General features: G+C 44.6%; 1 protein-coding gene across 1 annotated transcript in view; it reads right to left on the reverse strand.

Moving 5' to 3' along the window:
• LOC129644332 (collagen alpha-6(VI) chain-like) overlaps positions 1-17,027 on the reverse strand; it is a 169,226-nt gene extending 152,199 nt beyond the window's left edge. The window contains exon 1 of the mRNA XM_055569956.1: positions 16,813-17,027. The gene's annotated coding sequence lies outside the window, so the exon portion shown is untranslated. The remainder of the gene's footprint in view (positions 1-16,812) is intronic.
• Between the last annotated feature and the right edge of the window lie 308 nt (positions 17,028-17,335).

Here is a 17,335-nt window from a genome sequence, read left to right on the forward strand (position 1 = left end):
AAAATGGCTGCAGTGTTATATGCTGAAAAGAAGAGGTTTCCCTGAGGCTCCTCAGCCCATCCATCGGTGAGTCTGCCAACAGGACATGCAAATCTAACCACTCTTACCACCTCCTACCCAGATCCACTCCGCCACTGGCTCTTGCCGGGCTATGACGCTAGAAGGTCTCTGTGTTTTGACTCTTGCCCTTCTTTATACTTTCTTTAGGCGTTAGGCAGGATGATCTTTGGAGACCATACATTTGATCCATATCCCATGTTCAAAATCTCCAATGACTTTCCACGAAGCTTAGATTAAAACCCTGTATCGCATGCATGGGTCACAAGTCTCTAGGACAGAGGGCATGCCCCCTGATCTGATTTCGTCCTTTTTACACTCCCTCTCATTACCCACCTTCAGTCACACTGGCCCCCTTTGTTTTTTCTCACACCCATGTTGTTCCTGTCTGGAAATGTCCCTTCTCCCTCAGGCAATCTTGCTTTGCTCCCAAGTTCACTCAGCTTTCTGCTCAAATGTCAGCTCCTCCTGAGATGCAGGAGATGGCCTTCCTGACCACCCATCCGAAATAACCTCCCATGTCCTTACTGTCAGCCACTTCCCCATTAAACACCTCTGTTTTTCCCTAGCATTTAACACGTTTGTTGACTTTATTACTTATATTCTCCCTGGAGGTAAGACTTGGTCCATCTTGTTTCCCAGCACCTAAAATAAGGCTAACACATAGAAAGACACTCAATAATTATTTGTCAAATTATCATACACTGGGATGACATGTAGTAAAGAGAAATGATTAATTCAGAGGTCAGGAAAGGCTCCCTTAAGGGGCTGCTGTTTAAGGTGATATGTGGAGGAATGGTGAGAGTTAACCAGGCCAAAAGGAGTGTGTTAGGGGAGGAGGGTTTGTGTCAAGGTCCTGTGGCAGAAAGAACAAAATGGTCATGGAGCTAAAAGAAGTCCAGTATGACTATAAAACAGAGTGAAAGGGAGCATTTGTTGACGCTGAAAAAGTAGCCAGGGCATGCATGGATCTGCAGGACTAATGATTTTTGCTTTTATCCCAAGATTAGTGGGAGGACATTATATATATTAATTGTGGACATGGATGGGGGAGAAACCATCACTTTTGTTACAAAACATGTGGCCATGTTACAATTGCATGCTAAGTCACTTCAATTGTGTCTGACTTTTTGTGACCCTATGGACTGTAGCTCACCAGGCTCCTCTGTCCATGGGGATTCTCCAGGCAGGATACTGGAGTGAGTTGCCATGCCCTCCTTCAGGGGCTCTTCCCGACCCAGGGATCGAACCTGCATCTCTTACATCTCCTGCATTGACAGGCAGGTTCTTTACCACTAGCGCCACCTGGGAAGCCCAAAACCTACTTGAAATAATTTGTAAGACTCATTTTTGCTCTGAAATTTTTGGTTCCTATGAAAAGTCAAAGAGCAAAATGAGAATGAGCTTTAAAAATATTAGACAAAGTCAATTTCAATGACCAAGATTCAGTCCACTGAAAAGCAAAAGAAAGAGATAAATGAAAACCAAATAACATTGAGTCGAAATTTCCCTTTATCCTGAAAAACCCGACTTATGAATTATTATTTGGATCATGCAGGGATCTAAGTTGAGCGTCAGCATTCGAATCGTCTAGGCTTTAGAAGCAAACATTTTCTAGCGGACCCAGCAGAATAGACAGGCAGCAGTGGCTCTGACATCGTGAATTCAAATACCCCTCAGGCCAGTGTGGTTGTAAGAAATTCATGCACTCAGACGCTCATCAGTGAAAGGGGGATAATGATAGTACCACTTTTCATATTGAGTTGTTGTGGATGAAATGTGATGATGCATGTAACGTGCTTAATAAGTGATAAGGTAATTGACATAGAGTATCCATCAGTTCAGTTCAGTCCAGTCGCTCAGTCGTGTCCGACTCTTTGCGACCCCATGAATGGCAGCATGCCAAGCCTCCCTGTCCATCACCAAGCCCCGGAGTTCACTCAGACTATTTCCATGACATAGAGTATTGGAGATCCACTGTGTGAAAAAAATCTGGAGGCAACCATCTCTTTCTACCCGGGTGCTTCTAACCTCATCACCTATTGCTCCTGGATGAAGCTGGTTGGACAGCTACAGCTCTGCATGCAGGGCACACATCTTTCTCAGCTGGGAGTTACAGACATACAAATATGGAGTCATAGTCTCTTCTTGTTCCTTCGATAGCTGTTGATTCAGACAACAGCAGAACATCCATGTCTAACTGCAACTTGCTTCATGAAGAAATGGAAAGAACTAATGGAGCAAGAAATAAATAAAAGAAGAAAAGAGATACATAAAACCCTCAGGCTTTGGGGAGGAAAAAATCATCTATCTAAAGTACTTTGCATCTAGGGATTACATAAATATGGATTTATGAAGTGGGTCTCAAATGTAGACAATACTGTCAACCATTAATTTACCCATTTTTCTCAGTATAATGATTGTTAATTACAAATGGCTGAAGTGAAGTGAAGTGAAAGTCACTCGGCTGTGTCTGACTCTTTGCAACCCATGGACTATACAGTCCATGGAATTCTTCAGGCAAGAATACTAGAGTGGGTAGCTGTTTCCTTCTCCAGGGGATCTTCCCAACTCAGATTGAACCCAGGTCTCCCGCATTGCAGGCGGATTCTTTACCAGCTGAGCCACCAGGGAAGCTGGTAAATGGCTAAGTGTGCACAAATTTGGGGGATGTACAGAAATAAAGAGCATTCATAAACTTTGTGTTTCAGGATGGGGTGGGCATCCCAGGCTCAGTGAACTTAAAAACTGGATTGCCAGAAAAATAAACAACCCAATCAAAAAACAGGCCAAAGAAATAAACAGACATTTCTCCAAGAAGACATACAGATGACTAACAAACACAAGAAAATATGCTCAATATCACTCATTATCAGAGAAATGCAAATCAAAACCACAATGAGGTACCATTTCATGCCAGTCAGAATGGCTGCTATCCAAAAGTCTACAAGCAATAAATGCTGGAGAGGGTGTGGAGAAAAGGCAACCCTCTTACACTGTTGGTGGGAATGCAAACTAGTACAGCCACTATGGAGAACAGTGTAGAGATTCCTTAAAAAACTGGAAAAAGAACTGCCATATGACCCAGCAATCCCACTGCTGGGCGTATACACCGAGGAAACCAGAATTGAAAGAGATACGTGTACCCCAATGTTCATCGCAGCACTGTTTATAATAGCCAGGACATGGAAGCAACCTAGATGTCCATCAGCAGATGAATGGACAAGAAAGCTGTGGTACATATACACAATGGAGTATTACTCAGCCATTAAAAAGAATATATATGAATCAGTTCTAATGAGGTGGATGAAACTGGAGCCTATTGTATAGAGTGAACTAAGCCAGAAAGAAAAACACCAATACAGTATAATAATGCATATATATGGAATTTAGAAAGATGGTAACAATAACTCTGTATGCAAAACAGCAAAAGAGACACAGATTATAGAACAGTCTTTTGGACTCTGTGGGAGAGGGTGAGGGTGTGATGATTTGGGAGAATGGCATTGAAACATGTATGTTACCATATGTGAAACAGATCGCCAGTCCAGGTTCAATGCACGAGGCAGGGTGCTCAGGGCTGGTGCACTGGGATGACCCAGAGGGATGGGATGGGGAGGGAGGTGGAAGGGGGGTTCAGGATCAGGAACACATGTACACCCGTGATGGATTCATGTCAATGTATGGCAAACCAATACCATATTGTAAAGTAATTCACCTCCAATTAAAATAAATAAATTAATATTAAAAATAAACTGGATTGCCATAGACTTAGGTAGGTGTGCCAAAGCAGTAACTTACCAAATAATATTTAAAAGTCTTTCTTAAAATACTAAATACAGAGCTACTATAATATTTATAGTTTTAAAATGATAGTTTTCTCCAAACATATTCCAGGAGTGGGATCCTGGAATTTAATGAAAAGTTAAACAACAAACTGACAATGAAATTTTGAAAATATTAATCAAAGGCAATTTCAATGAGTTTCTGTCCTGTAATCCCACTCTTGAGTGTATATCTGGAGAAAACTATAATTTGAAAAAATATGTGCTCCCCAGGGTCTTTGCAGCACAATTTACAATAGCCAAGACATGGAAGCAACCTGTCTGTCCACAGGCAAATGGATAAAGAAGATGTGATAGACGTCCCTGATAGCTCAGTTGATAAAGAATCTACCTGCAATGCTGGAGACCCTAGTTCAATTCCTGGGTTAGGAAGATCCCCTGGAGAACCTCTGGAGAAGGGAAAGGCTACCCACTCCAGTATTCTGGCCTGGAGAATTCCATGGACTATATAGTCCATGCGGTCGCAAAGAGTCAGACACAACTGAGCAACTTTCACTTTCACACAGACACACACACACATATATATACACAATGGAATATTATTCAACAACAAAAAGAATGAAATAATGTCATTTGTAGCTACATGGATGAACCTGGAGATAATGATACTAAGTGGAATAAGTCAGGAAGAGAGATAGTTATCACATGCTATCACTTGTATATGTGGAATCTAAGACACAACACAAATGAACATATCTATGAAACAGAAATAAGTTCACAGATGTAGAGAGTAAACGTATGGTTAACAAAGGGAAAAGGAGGGGAGGGATAAAGTAAGAGTTGGGGATTAATATACACAAGCTACTAAATAAAATTAATGAACAGCAAGGACCTACTGTATAGCAGAGGGAACTAACTCAGTATCTTGTAATAATTTATAATGGAAAAGATTCTAAAAAATCTATCTGTATGTATGTATGACTGAATCACTTTGCTGTATACCTGAAACTAACACAGCATTATAAATCAACTATATTTCAAGAAAGTTTTAAATGATTAAAATTAAAAATAAAAGTCTTGAACATGTGCAGATACATAGCTCTTGAAGGTGTTTTATTATCCTAATTTTTACTCAAATTATATATTTAACCACTTTCCCATTACTTAAATATAAAAAGTTTTTTGCCTTAATCATTGCCCAGTGCAAATCTGTTAATTAATTTAATGCTTGCCTCCACCCAGTTACATCTACAAATGTGAAACTGGGTTTGTAAGGATTTTCAGAAGTTCCTGGAAGTCCAAGAATGAGAGGCTTAATGGTGTGTTTCAAGAACAATGACAGAAGTCCTGGAGAAGGGGGAAACTGAGGAGGAATTGCAGTGGAGAATAATATTTTAAGGCAAAACTCTTGGAAAAAGCTCCTCAGTTTAGAAACTGGATTCATGGCATTAACCCAGGAAATGTAGATCTTGAAGCTGGAGGAGAAGGATTATTTGGAAGAAACTGTGTGTGAGGGAATTAGGCACCTTATTTGTTATTATATCACTTTCATTTCCAAGCATACACTCCACCTAGGGTTTGAAAGCAAGATAATTTTGGCTACATGGTACTTTCCTCCTTCTGGCTCCCACCCAAAGCCCGTCTGTCAGAGTGCCTTTTAAACTTAGGCATCCTGGAACATGGGCTTTACCATCTCAGAATATCACAGGCTCAGGCCAAGCATAATGCTTATCTTGATGAATACAAAACAAAATTTTTCTGTTCAGTCAGTCAGTCAGTCAGTTCAGTCGCTCAGTCATGTCCAACTCTTTGCGACCCATGAATCGTAGCATGCCAGGCCTCCCTGTCCATCACCAACTCCCGGAGTTCACTCAGACTCACATCCATCGAGTCAGTGATGCCATCCAGCCATCTCATTCTCTGTCGTCCCCTTCTCCTCCTGCCCCCAATCCCTCCCCGCATCCGAGTCTTTTCCAATGAGTCAGCTCTTCACATGAGGTGGCCAAAGTATTGGAGTTTCAGCTTTAGCATCAGTCCTTCTAAAGAAATCCCAGGGCTGATCTCCTTCAGAATGGACTGGTTGGATCTCCTTGCAGTCCAAGGAACTCTCAAGAGTCTCCTGCAACACCACAGTTCCAAAGCATCAATTCTTCGGTGCTCAGCTTTCTTCAGTCCAACTCTCACATCCATACATGACCATTGAAAAAACCATAGCCTTGACTAGATGGACCTTTGTTGGCAAAGTAATGTCTCTGCTTTTCAAGATGCTGTCTAGGTTGGTCATAACTTTTCTTCCAAGGAGTGTCTTTTAATTTCATGGCTGCAGTCACCATCTGCAATGATTTTGGAGCCCCCCCAAAATAAAGTCTGACACTGTTTCCACTGTTTCCCCATCTATTTCCCATGAAGTGATGGGACCAGATGCCATGATCTTCATTTTCTGCATGTTGAGTTTTAAGCCAACTTTTTCACTCTTCTCTTTCACTTTCATCAAGAGGCTTTTTTAGTTCCTCTTCACTTTCTGCCATAAGGGTGGTGTCATCTGCATATCTGAGGTTATTGATATTTCTCCCAGCAATCTTGATTCCAACTTATGCTTCCTCCAGCCCAGCATTTCTCATGATGTACTCTGCATAGAAGTTAAATAAGCAGGGTGACAATATACAGCCTTGGTGTACTCCTTTTCCTATTTGGTACCTGCGTGTTGTTCCATGTCCAGTTCTAACTTTTGCTTCCTGACCTGCATACAAATTTCTCAAGAGGCAGGTCAGGCGGTCTGGTATTCCCATCTCTTTCTTTCCACAGTTTATTGTGATCCACACAGTCAAAGGCTTTGGCATAGTCAATAAAGCAAAAATATATGTTTTTCTTGAACTCTCTTGCTTTTTTGATGATCCAGCGGATGTTGGCAATTTGGTCTCTGGTTCCTCTGCCTTTTCTAAAACCAGCTTGAACATCTGGAAGTTCACGGTTCATGTATTGCTGAAGCCTGGCTTGGAGAATTTTGAGCATTACTTTACTAGCGTGTGAGATGAGTGCAATTGTGTGGTAGTTCAGTACCAACTAACAAAATCCTCTCAACCTTTGTGTTTGGATAGGATTTATACTTTAGATGTGAAAATGAAAATTCAGAGAGGTTATGTGACTTGCCCTTTGTCATCAGCTAGTAAGGAAGCCCCGATTTCAGTTCATTTATTCTACAGTGGATATTTATTATCTAAGAAGTGGTTAGTACTGAAGATAACCTGGTGAACATGGAAGACACAGCAATCACAGTTCAGTGGGAATGGTGGGAACACAGGGTACAGTAGGGACTCAGGGAAGGGTATCTTAGTAGGCAGGACTCAGTAACACTTTCCCAAGGAATGGGTGTGTTAGCTGAGGCTAAGAGAGAAGGAGTAAGCCAGATTTAAGTCCAGAGAGTACTGTTCTAGGTTGAGGAAATTCCAAACGTTAATGGCAGGAGGTGAGAGAGCAATGTCTCCTGAAGGATTGGCTGTGGTGGCAAAGAAATAAGCAGGAGGCAGGAAGAGGTGAATAAAGGTTGGATAGTGAGGGATTTTCAATCATGACAAGGATTTTAAATTTAAAATCCAAAGGCAATGGAGGATTTTAGGCAGAAAAAAAGTAAGAGTGGGCAGTTTTAGGGAACTCACTTGAAGCTGAAATATGGAAAATGCTAGGAGAAAGATCAGAGCAGGGAGGTGGTCAAGGAGGCAATTGTGGTCTGGGTGAAAAAGAGAATGGTGTTTGGGGACCAAGAGCAGAGATGACAGGGAGGATGGAGAGGGGTTTGCAGAAATCAATGGGAAACAAATGGCAAGATGTAGAGACTGATTAGATAGGACTGAGGAAGACTCAGAAGAAGAACGGGGCTTTTAGGCTGTTTTGGTGGAAGATGTTTGGACAGTTAGATGTCTGGGTCTGAGTTCCATGGCGAGGTCTGACTTGGGGTTGGAGGTGGATTAGTAAGTAACTGGGAAATGTGATGGTAAGTTTCATGTGTCAGTTTGACTGAGCTAAGAGATGGTAAGGGCTTCCCAGTTGCCCCTAGTGGTAAAGAGCACACCCACTAATGCAGGAAAATTAAGTGATGTGGGTTCAATCCCTGGGCCAGGAAAATCACCTGGAGGAGGGCATGGCACCTCACTCCAGTAGTCTTTCCTGGAGAATCCCACAGGCAGAGGAGCTTGGCTACAGTCCATAGGGTTGCAAAGGGTTGGACATGACTGAAGCGACTACGCGTGCAAGAGATGATGAAACATTACCTCTGGGTTTGCCTGTGAGGGTGTTTCCTGTAAAGGTTAGTATTTGAATTGACAGATTGAATAAAGAAGATGAACTTCACCAAGGCAAGTGGGCATCACCCAATCCACTGATGGCCTGATTAGAACACAAAGTCAGAGGGAGGGTGAATCTGCTCTCCTTCTTGAGCTAGAAAGTCCATTTACTTCTGCTGCTGGATAACAGAGCTCTTGATTCTCAGGCCTTCAGACCCAGACTGAGGACACCACTGACTTTCCTGGGCCTCGGCTTGTAAATGGACTTTTCAGCTCCCATAATCATGTGAGTCAATTCCTATCAATATCCACTTCTACCTATCTCCATATCTCCTATGAGAGAACACTACCGCAGGAAAAAAATGGTGACCAAAGCTGTGAGCAGGTAGGAACATCCACCAGAAATATTAAGACACTGGTCCCATTCTGTGGAGCATGGGTTTGAGCCACTTCTCATAACCCCTGGAAGATGCTATGTCTCTAAAGATGGGATCACACTGAGCCTTTGCTGATATCTCCCTCCACAGGCTCCTGACACTGTTCTCAGAGAGCTTATGGGAATTCAGGATCAGGTCACAACCAACAAGCCAACTGACCCAGATACAATTGAAATAGCACTAGCTGGGGACAAAATTCTGTTCAAAATCCTGTGGAAAGCAAGAATTCCATTCTTGATTCATGTGGGGAAAGAAAAAATTAGCAAAGATGACATGTTCAGGCCCTCTGAACCCACATTTTGTAAATGATGACTATGTAATAGCTGAGAGCCTTTGTAGGGCTGCACAGGAGCATCACGAGGTACTTGGTTGGTCACGGGTTGTGTGTGGTGATGCTGTGCTTTGTTACATCTGCTGCTATGGCTGCTGTACCAGCCAGAGAAGAACAACTGTGTCTGAAGTTCCTCCTCTCATTTTCTTCCAGCCTCTTAGCTTGCACCTTGCCTACCATGGGTTCAGTGAATAGCACACACCATGAGGAACAGCGAGAACAATTGGCACAGTGAGCAGGGTCAGTGATACAATGGGCATAGTCGGCAGGACACGCAGAAGGTAGAAGAGTCTAAGACTCCGCTGGATGGCGGAAGCCAGTGGCGGCCATACAGCATATGGTACACGGTGGCCAGGGTCCTTTTGGTGTGGGCCCTGGTGGAAGACTGGGAGGTGGTGGACTGGTCACCAGACATCCTTGAGAAGGTGTTACAGGGGGTGAATTCCCATTTGCTGGACAGAGTGGCACATACTGCCGCTGGCACCAGGGGGTGGATGTTCCTGATTGCCTTGATGGTGAATATGGACAGTGAGCTCCATGACACTGCACAAGGGCACACATTGCAGAGACAGGAGGAGGGCTAGAGCATTGCATATGCATGCTGGAGCAAGAGCTGTGTGGCCTTGAGGAACCCAGTGCCTTGGACTATGGGGTAATGAGGGATGATGACAAGGAGCACTGTGAGATCACCAGTCCCCGCTTGGCAGTGAGGACTGTCACATAGCAGAAAGTGAAGCGTGAGCAGCCAATGGTTCAAGGGGGGCATCCCCAAGGGGCCCCCATTGTGACTGAGTTCATGACATATCGACCATATACTCAGGCAGAGTTGGTTGACTTGGGTAAGCAATTTTGGCGAAAGCAAGGGGAACCATGGCAGCTTGGCTTTTGTGACTCTGGGACACAGGAGTAGGCCCAGCGCTTGTGGGGGTTTTGTGGGTCCTTACTGAGAAGGAACAGCATGTGAGATGCCATTTTGAAAGTGTGAAGACCCCAGAGGGGGCCCGAGCTGGCGGGGGCCCCAGCTGGGTTATGCAGATGAAAATATGGACTGATTTGTGCAAAGGTATACTATAAAGGCTATGTCTTACGCAGACATAGGACTTTCCTGGTGGCTCAGATGGTAAAGCATCTGTCTACAATGCGGGAGATCCGGGTTCGAGCCCTGGGTTGGGAAGATACCCTGGAGAAGGAAATGGCAATCCACTCCAGTACTATTGCCTGGAAAATCCCATAGACAGAGGAGTCTGGTAGGCTACAGTCCATGGGGTCACAAAGAGGCGGACAGGACTGAGTGACTTCACTTTCACTTTCACTTTCTTATGCAGAACATTGTACTGTAGAGGCTGTGTTCTACGATGGAGATTTACAATAGTATACTGAGAAGGTTGTGTCCTATGTAGAACAGTGTATTGTGAAGACTGAGTCCTATGATGTAGACAGTGTACCGTGAAGGCTGTGTCCAGTGTAGAACAGTGTACTGTGAAGGCTGTGTCCAGTGTAGAACAGTGTACTGTGAAGGCTGTGTCCTATGTAGAACAGTGTACCATGAAGGCTGTGTCCAATGTAGAACAGTGTACCATGAAGGCTGTGTCCAATGTAGAACAGTGTACCATGAAGGCTGTGTCCTATGGAGAACAGTGTACCATGAAGGCTGTGTCCTATGGAGAACAGTGTACCATGAAGGCTGCGTCCTATGTAGACAGTGTACCGTGAAGGCTATGTCCTATGTACAAAGTGTACCGTGAAGGCTATGTCCTATGTACACAGTGTACCGTGAAGGCTATGTCCTATGTAGACAGTGTACCATGAAGGCTGCGTCCTATGTAGACAGTGTACCATGAAGGCTGTGTCCTATGTAGACAGCGTACTGTGAATGAAGGCTGTGTCCTACATAGAACAGTCTACTGTGAAGGCTGTGTCCTATGTAGACAGTGTACCGTGAAGGCTGTGTTCTATGTAGAACAGTGTACCATGAAGGCTGTGTCCTATGCAGAACAGTGCACTATGAAGGCTGTGTCCTATGGAGAACAGTGTACCGTGAAGGCTGTGTCTTATGTAGACAGTGTACCATGAAGGCTGCGTCCTATGTAGACAGTGTACCGTGAAGGCTGCGTCCTATGTAGACAGTGTACCGTGAAGGCTGCGTCCTATGTAGACAGTGTACCGTGAAGGCTGCGTCCTATGTAGACAGTGTACCGTGAAGGCTGCGTCCTATGTAGACAGTGTACCGTGAAGGCTGCGTCCTATGTAGACAGTGTACCATGAAGGCTGTGTCCTATGTAGACAGTGTACTGTGAAGGCTGTGTCCTATGGAGAACAGTGTACCGTGAAGGCTGTGTCTTATGTAGACAGTGTACTGTGAAGGCTGCGTCCTCAGATTTAGAAAATTGATCATATGGATGAGCTGTGAATGCCGTAAAAAGAAAAATCCCCAGCTTGAAGGGGTGGGCCTGGCTTGTGTGGTTCCATAGTAATAAAATTCCGCAGGAGCGCAGTTGCCTCTGCAGAGGCTTTCCTGCACTCTCACAAGGACAGCCAGTGGACTGCACTTGGCCATGGCAGACAAAGGCGCTCCACATGCAGTGGGTGGCTCTTCTAACCCTGTGAGGGCAAGGACTGCAACATGCGTTCCTTGTGGTGCCTGGCATTGAGTTTTGCTATGTGTTGGGGATGTAACTGTTTGCTGTTGTAGCCTCTACTGCTGTTGCGGGATGTGTGCTCAACTGGCGGCACTGTTGCTAGGGGGATGCTACAGAGGGCAGAACCTACATAATCTGTGGGACAGGAGACCCTGAAGGGGCAGAGTGTGGGGAGAGAGAAAATTAGCCAAGACGGCATGTTCAGGCTCTCATTCACGCCTTATAAATAATAACTGTGTAACAGCTGAGATCATTTATAGCACTGTGCATGCATGTCACAGGAAAATTCTTTACCTGTGAATAAAGAATCCGCCTGCAATGCAGGAGACCCAGCTTGATCCCTGGGTTGGGAATATCCCCTGGAGAAGGGAATGGCAACCCACTCCAGTATTCTTGACTGGAGAATTCCATGGACAGAGGAGCCTGGTGGGCTACAGTCCATGGGGTTGCAGAGTTGGACACCACTAAGCGACTTTCACTTCACTTCATGCATGCCACAGGGTACTCGCTTGGACACAGGTTGTGTGTGGTGATGTTGTGTTACATATGCTGCTATGGCTGCTGCACCAGCCAGAAGAGAACTGCATCTGCAGTTCCCATGGCTCCTAGCAAAAATGCTAAGAAAACTTCCAGCCTCTCAGCTCACATCTTGCCTACCATGGGTTCAGCGAATAGTGTACATGGTGAGATACAGCAAGACAGCTAGCATCACAAGCAGGAGGAAGAGCAATACAATTCACTTTTTGACTAGGATACAATCTACAGAATACTTAGGGCTAAAACACTGCCTTTACTGAAACCATGAACAAGCACGTGGTAGGTTGGGTTCCCTCAAGGCAGAGTCTAGACAAGAATTTGTGCAACAAGTTTATTGAGGAGAGGATCCCTCCAATCACTAGTAGAGGGTCAGGGAGGTGAGACAGGGAGCCAGGTAGAACTGTGAATGAGCAAGTGGGTTAGTGTTCTGGGCAGCTGGAGCTCATCCCCTTGGGCACTTCAGGAAGAACATAAAGATCAGACCTCAAGAGTGGCCTCCCCCAAGGTGTGAGAAGCCAGAGGATACTTATTCACCAGCTTTCACCAGTTACTGTTTAAGGGGTTGCTCCCAGAGTATTAACTTCCAGGCCCCTCTAGACTGCTCTGCATGAGTCGACCATGCTCCCAAGGCCAGAGAAAACCCTCAAGGCCTCCAGGGGGGCTTGACATAAGAAGCCTGCAGCAAAACGCCGAATGCAGAAGGGGTATGCACAAGGCTCTGATATCCTCTGCCAGCCAGCGGAGAAGAGAAAAGCCTGGGCATTAGGGAAATCTACTACAACACAAAACGCCATCTGCCCAGAGACACGCATACATAAATGGGATTGATCATAGTGTTATCCACACCTACTAACTTACGGTAAGGTGGGGTACTGAAAGATAGCACATGGGCCATTTGATACACTCTGGTATTTTTTTTCCCCACCAAACAAACATCGCCAAATATGACTCTGACTCGCCCAGAATCTTCAAAGTTCTATTGTATTTGGACTCATGCAATGGAGAATTTCAGTCATAATATCTTGCCAGACATTCATCAAGTTGTTTTTAAAGGACTCAATAAGTGATTAGCTTATGGGTTTTCAAGCCAACACAAATGTCTTTGCCAACTAACTCTGGCAAAATCTTTCCCCTCTAAAGTTTAGGATACAGTACTTAAAGCATTGCAAAAACATGTTTGAGTCAAATCAATACCTCATCCTTAACTATAAATGGCTAAAAGAATGGTTAAATGTATATTTATTATCTCTTTGTGACTTAAGGGGAATGCTAAGGCTTGAGACAGAGTTGGTTTGGATGCTTTATTTTTCTTGCCTCCTCTCCATCTTTTTAGCATTTGGGGGAAAACTTTCTTTTCATGGCAAAATTAAATCAGCAAATTTCCTTAGGTTTGCTATTTGGAATCATAAAAAGTGTTAGTTTTTAGGGCTATCTCAGTCAATCAAGATGACTCATAAAGGTAAGATTTAGAATCTTTCTTCTTTAGCAAAAGACATAAGCAAGAGGTGATCCCGATTCTTTTGTCTGGATTTTCTAAGTGCAACTGCTCCAGATGTACATGAAAAGGGTACTTCAGCCAGACTCTTTCACTAAAATTGCAAAGTGACTTAAAATTAGTCATTTATTTATCAAATATTTCTTGCATACTGACTAAGTGCCAGGTACCGTGGGAAACATAAGGGTTACAAGGGCCACAGGAGACCTTTCCTTCTGTGCATTGCTTATGTTAGCCAAACAGTATCCATTTTTACTCATGGTATCTTCATCCAAATTTCCCTGTCAGCACCCTGGGGTCACCCCAAGAAAAGACAAGTTTGGAAGGAGGACGAGGAATCTGGAAAAGGAGCAAGACCAAATCTTTCTAACTACTATTTCTTCATTGAAAAAGTTTGGCCTTGACTGTTCTGTAAAGCATCCTGTACACTTTCTAAATTTTCCTTTCCCTTGAAGAACTGAAGGTTGTTTTATAGGCCTTCAATTTAAAATTCTGAAAATGTAAACCTAATGCCTTTCTGCTGAAAGTAGGAAGATATTTTTGTTACCACAAAACCATTATCCAAAGACACTAAAACAGTGGGTGCATTTTTCAAAGTCTTTGACCTGCAGGCACCACTGGACTTTTCTAGAAAATTTCCTCTAGCTTGTAAAGCAGAAGAGGCAAAGAGACACAGAACGAATCAGAACAGCCACAACTCCCCAGCAGCTCTTTCGGGACGGCAGCATTCCTGAGTGACTGGTCTTTCCTTAAATGATCTCCACCAAAGGGAACACTTCCAGGTGGAAAAGTGAGATTACAACTTTGGGTGAGCTATGCATGTCTATGAATCATGTTACAATCATCTTACACTCCATGGCAACAAGGTTTTTCAGTGAGCTCAAAATATGGACTAAAATTGGGCCCAATGATAAATGAATTATTGGGAACACTCCTAGGGGCCTTGACCCTTAAGGACTCCCACTACCATCACCATCATCCTCGTTTATTGATCATGTGTACCTGGCATTTTATAAGAATCTTTTTTTTCTTTCCTCACACATCCCTGTGAGGTATGTAGGTATCATGCTCCCTGTGACAGGTGAGAAAAGACTCAGAGAGATTAAGCGGCTGTCCAAGCTCTTCTGTGGACTTCCCTGGTGGCTCAGCTGGTAAAAAATCCACCTGCAATGCGGGAGACCTGGGTTCGATCCCTGGTTGGGAAGATCCCCTGGAGAAGGGAAAGGCTACTCACTCCAGTATTTTGGCCTGGAAAATTCCATGGACTGTACAGTCCATGGGGTCGCAAGAGTTAGACACACGACTGAACGACTTTCACTTCACTTCAAGCTCTTCTATAATTTGAATCTGGATTCTTTTCATAGCAAAGCTAATCCACTTCCTACTTTAAATAGCAAAGACAAGAAACAACAAAAAGGTCAGGACAAGAGAAAAAAAGGTTTTGTCCAACTTTTGATCACCCTGAAGAAGTCTTATATTCATGACATTTATAAAAGAAGCCTAGAACAATCTGATCTTCATACTTATTTCTTGGGACTGTAAGAATGAGTGATTTTTGGTTACAAATACACCCTCATTAGTTGGGATCACTTTTATTTATTTGTAGATTGTATACCTGGCAATGGTATATTCTTGAGAAATTCCAGGGACAGTAGATATTTACTGTCAAAGAAGATATTTTCAGTCATTTTTAATACTATTGTATTAGCAAGACTACATAGAATACCATGTATATAGATGCATAATGCATCAACTTTTATCCATAGTGCTTATAATCTGACTTTTGTTTAGTGTCTTAATTAGTTGCTCTTGGCACTGTTCATGTAAATAGATTTTAAAAAATTCATTCTTGATAAACATTCCAAATATCCAAACTTTCTTGCAATTTGGACTATCTGAAGGGATGTGAAAAGTGCAAGTTCCAAGTATATTTAACAAAGGTCTTTTCTGAGAATTGTTTCACAAGAAAATTTAGTAAAAGTATATGGTTTTTCTTGATACAGAAAAGGTTAAAGATGATTCTTCAAGGATTCCTCCCCTAAAGTCTTTTATGTACACCATAAAATTTGATTTCACATGGTACAGCGGCCTTTTGGACAGTTTTCTAATCCAGCCTTTTGAGGAGAAGATAAGCTTCCCTTTCAGGTTTCCTCTGCACTTCTAATATTTTGAAATAAAATGTGGGAGGAGAGAGAAAGCTGATAACTTCCTTTATAAAGGAAAACTTTTAAGGCCACCTATGTATTACACAATGCCATACTGGAAAGTTTTATCTTAAAATAGTACTCATCAAATAGATCCTTCTTTTAAAAAAGCAGTATGACTGCAGATTTGGTTAACTGCAGAAATTCTTAATGAAAGACTTGTAATGGCCTTCCTGTCTTAAGCCTCATGATTTTTACAGACACCTCAGCTATTGCTAATGTACATTACCATCCTAGTCCCCTATGGAAACCTTTCCTCCAACTGACAAAGACCACCTCTAATATCTCCATAGAGTAGACTTCTAAAAAGAGAAATGAGAAATCTTTATCACAAAAGGACACAGGAGAAAATAAATCACTTCCTAGGGCCAATATTTTTCCTCTTCCCGCCTGCCTGCCCCTACCCGCCCCCCGTTGACACATTTGCACAGTTGACGCTGAGCCAGTAAGCTGGGGTTCCACTCATTGTAGAATGTTACTGGGCATTCATAAAAGGGCGGATTCCCAGCCCCCACCCCCCCCCCCCCGCCCCCCACCCCCGCCCCGTCTTCTCTCCTCCCTTCAGTCAACAATAAAACTTCAACCAACTTTAATGAACGTGGGTGACTGCAGGAGCAAACGTACAGGCAGGGTCTGGACGGGCTTGAAGGGACTTTTCTTGACCCCGGCTGGTTATAACCTCATTCATTCATTTCCCGTGCCGTCTCGGGTGTCTGCCACACTCCAGACCCTGTGCTGGGCGTGGGGACACTGTTAGTGGGGCAGTCGTGCGGTGGGGGACAGGGAGCCGGGTGCAGAGAGCGACCCGAGTGTGCTGTGCGCGCTCCAAGGGGAGGATGCGAGAAAAAGTCGCAATGAAGGGCAGCGAACGCAGCCTGGAGAAGGTGGAAACAGAAGAAGCGGGTTTGAGCTTCTTACCTTCGTTCCTTTACCGGGGTCCTCACGTAGCCCCCTCCATCCGGCGCGTCCCTTCCATGCAACCACTGACCACTTGCCGACCTAGTTTTGGCTCTGGTCAGTCCAGCTAACCGCGTCTCCAGCACTTACCTCGGGGAAACGTCCTCGCTGTCCCCGGCCCTTCCCGAGTCTGGGCAGATCTCCTTGCAGCGCGCGAAGCCGAGTGCAAGGCACCCGCGGGAGCGCAGTGCCCAGTGCCCACCGCCCGGGAGACCCGCGGTGACCGGGGAGACCCTGGCAGGGACGGAGGCGGCGCGGGCAGCCTCTGGCCTCCCGGTGTCCCACAGGCGGGAGTTAGCTCCCAACCCCTCTTCACTGCTATATAAACACTTCTCCCCGCCCCGAGCCGACCCTTCCCCGCCCCGGCGGCCCCGGCCCAGCGCGCGTCCCCGAGGAAGGGGCCGCAGCCGCAGGGAGGGGATGGAAGCCGTTGAAGGTTTCCTGGGGCTGCCACTGCCCCGCCGACCCCTTCCCTACGTGGAACCTCTACCCCGGGCTGCAGACCCGGGAGGAAGCTGAGGTCGGAGAAGTTGGGGTGTTGGAGGTGCGCTCCTTCTTTGCGCCTGCCAGATGCGCAGGGTGGTGGGAACTGCTCCAACTTGCCTGTGAAGGG

Source organism: Bubalus kerabau, chromosome 2 (genome assembly GCF_029407905.1).
Source record: "Bubalus kerabau isolate K-KA32 ecotype Philippines breed swamp buffalo chromosome 2, PCC_UOA_SB_1v2, whole genome shotgun sequence".
Taxonomy (NCBI): domain Eukaryota; kingdom Metazoa; phylum Chordata; class Mammalia; order Artiodactyla; family Bovidae; genus Bubalus; species Bubalus kerabau.